Consider the following 3,769-nt stretch of genomic DNA (forward strand, 5'->3'; position numbering starts at 1 on the left):
TAGGTCTTACCTATTTGGTAGTCTCCATGAACTAACTAGTCTTGCCATACATAGGTTCATATATGATCATTTTAACCATGCCAATGGCTGATCATGTGACCAACATTCCCATTTCCAATCCATAGCCACATCATGACACCAAATATATACATACAAACCACAAATAGTCTAAATTCATGCTTCCTTTTTACGAGCCATTTTCGCATGGCCGTATACATATACATCACCACATTTTTAAACTAACAGGGTAGTCCTATACATGCCATTTCAAAGTTCAAACAAAATTTATACCAAAATAGAGGCGTTGATAGTGTGGATGACTTGACTTTATTGATCCCGAATCCGATTGCTATCGAGCGAAATCTATAAAACAGAGAGCCAAAGTAACGGGTAAGCATTTTTATGCTTAGTAAGTCTCAAGGAATATAATCAACTCTAATTACAGCAATACATTCACATAGCCAAATGCATCATTTCATCAATACACATTCTTATTTCACACTTCATCATTATATACTTTCACAAAGTATCAATCAAGTCAATAACTGAAATTCATTAGTCGATTGAGCGAATGTTGCTCAAACGTGTCGACTTTCCAATGCACATATAAACGTACCTTATTCTTTGGGCTTTTCGGGTGTACTAATTGAATTTATTACAGCAACCAACACTCACCTCCAGCCCAAGATTCTTCGGAATATAACCGGATATAACCATGTGCACAAATGCCTTCGGGTCTTAGCCCGGATAGAATGACTTGCCCGAATGCCTTCGGGTCTTAGCCCGGATATAGCCACTTGCACAATTGCCTTCGGGCCTTAACCCGGATATAATTTCCAGCATAATTGTCTTCGGGCTTAGCCCGGATATCATTCAATTTCTCATGTACACATACATCAATAATCATTGGACATACATATTTCATTTTCGTTACTAAGGCTCAAACGCAAATATAATCACAAGCATATTCGCCTTGGGACTTAGCCGGGTAGAATTCCAATGCTCATACACACATAATCAATAATCAATACACATCCATACTTTATTTCACATAATTCAAGTAGGGTCACTTCTTGAGGACTTACCTCGGATGTTGTCGAACGGCTTTTTCGGCTATTCGATCACTTTCTCCTTCCCTTGTCCAATTGTGGCCCTCTAAGCTCTTGAGCTAATTCAAACAAATTCAATTTATTAAAACCTCATTGTGCTAGCTTATGGCGAATATGACAAGGAGTTTAAATGGTCATATGGCCACCCTTTAGCTTGAATACACAATGGTCATGCACATTTTATACTACATCAAGCAATTCAATACAATTTATTCGAGCATCAAGGAAATGCTAAGGCCTTCAATAGGCTACCCAAGGCCGAATATTCATGTACATGTTGAGGCCAATTATGCACTTAATACCTACAAAAACAGCATGCAATTTACTAGTTAAGGTTTTGCATATTGTGGCTCAAAACTTATAATATAGCATCAAGCACTTATATGTGTGCTAGGCCGAATTGTGCTTGCAATTTCACAATTATTCTTCAACATCTTCTTCTTTAAACAAACTTATTCATCACTTCCTTCATAACCAAAACATCATGTGCAAACATATATATACATATACTGAGCATGGCGAATTTCAAGGTGTCCATAGCCATCCAAAACACAAATTTTAACTAACATGCAAGAAGCATGAACCATGCTCATGAATGCATCATGGCGAATATGACAATCATGCTCCTTTTCAACTTCAATCATGATAAAACAAAAGAAAACTCAAAATCTTACTCAAGAGTAGACAATCCATCATTGCATGCATCATCATCAAGCTTCACACTTAGCATGCAATGGCTTTATCACCATAACAACTTTGGCCAAATACCATTTCCATGGCATAACAAAGATTTGAGCCATGGCTAACATGCACATCAAGTTAGCAACCAAAACATGCATGAAACTCCCAACACAACCTCATACATACCTTAATCTTGATGCAAATTTAGCCAAATCTTCTTCTAGATCTCTTCTAAACAAAGGAAATGAAGCAAAAATCCCTTCTTCCTCTTAGTATTTTCGGCCAAAAAGGGAGAGAGCAAGCATGAACAAATTTTTTTGTTTTCTCTTCTTGGTTGCACGGCAATGGGGGGGGATGCTACTCTCTCACACACATTTTTTTTTTCATTCTTTTCTCACCCATGCTTAGTTGTTTATTATTTCTAACATCATCCATTAGTAAAACATGTTGGGAACATGTTTCCCCTTGCCCATAATTTGTCATGGCCGGCCATCCACCTTAGGGAATGGGATAATTGACATGCAACTCCATTTATTTCACTTCATGCATTATTAGGCCACTTAAAAATACACCTATCACATTTTCAAGTCCTAGCACATGGGTCCTTTCTTATAAATTTGCACCTAATTAATAAAAATCGAGACACGAAATATTTACGCATACAAATTCCACATACAATAAGCACGGAATATAACACCTAATTATTCTTGTGACTCGGTTTCGTGGTCCCAAACCACTCTCCGACTAGGGTCACATTAGGGTGTCACAACTCTCCCCAATTAAGAGATTTTCGTCCCGAAAATCTTACCGGCAAATAGGTTTGGATATCGCTCTTTCATAGAGTTCTCGGTCTCCCAAGTAGCTTCTTCTATCCCGTGCTTGAGCCATAACACTTTCACTAGCGGAACCCGCTTGTTTCGCAACTCTTTCACTTCTCGTGATAGGATACGAATCGGTTCTTCCTCATAACTCATATTAGCTTGAATTTCAATTTCTGATGGACTAATCACGTGCGATGGATCGGATCTATAGCGTCGAAGCATCGAAACGTGAAAGACATCGTGAACCTTTTTGAGTTCAGGGGGCAAAATCAAACGATATGCCATCGGACCGACTCGCTCGGATATCTCATATGGCCCAATAAACCTCGGGCTCAGCTTGCCCTTACGGCCGAATCTGAGTATCTTTTTCCAAGGCGATACCTTGAGAAACACTTTATCACCCACCTGATAATCGATATCCTTACGCTTCAGATCCGCGTGCACGACTTCGGCGATCGGAGGCTATCTTCGACTTTCACGGATTACTTTCACTTTCTGTTCAGCATCTCTAATCAAATCCACCCCGAAAATCTTGCTTTCACCGAGCTCAGTCCAAAACAATGGTGTACGGCATTTACGACCGTACAAGGCCTCGTAGGGTGCCATCTTAATACTTGATTGAAAGTCGTTGTTGTAAGCGAATTCAATCAACGGCAAATACCGCTTCCCATGAACCACTAAACTCGAGGACGCAACATCTTAACATATCCTCAAGTATCTGAATTATCCGCTCGGATTGACCATCGATTTGGGGTGAAAGGCGGTCTTGAAATGCAACTTGGTACCCAAAGCTTCTTGCAACTTTTTCCAAAATCGTGAGGTAAATCTCGGATCTCTATCCGACACGATGGAAATAGGCACCCGTGTAATCTCACAATCGAGAACGTACAATTCGGCTAATTTGTCCATTGAAAAATCCGTACGTACGGGGACAAAGTGAGCCGACTTAGTCAATCTATCAACCACGACCCAAACCGCATCCTTCTTACTTGTTGACAATGGCAGTCCGGATACAAAGTCCATTGTGACTCGATCCCATTTCCACTCGGGTATCGTGATTGGTCAAGTAATCTCAAGGCACCGATGTTCCGCTTTCACTTGTTGGCATATTAAACATCTCAAACAAAGTCGGAGATGTCTCGTTTCATACCATGCCAC

This window comes from Gossypium arboreum, chromosome 6 (genome assembly GCF_025698485.1).
Source record: "Gossypium arboreum isolate Shixiya-1 chromosome 6, ASM2569848v2, whole genome shotgun sequence".
Classification (NCBI taxonomy): Eukaryota; Viridiplantae; Streptophyta; class Magnoliopsida; order Malvales; family Malvaceae; genus Gossypium; species Gossypium arboreum.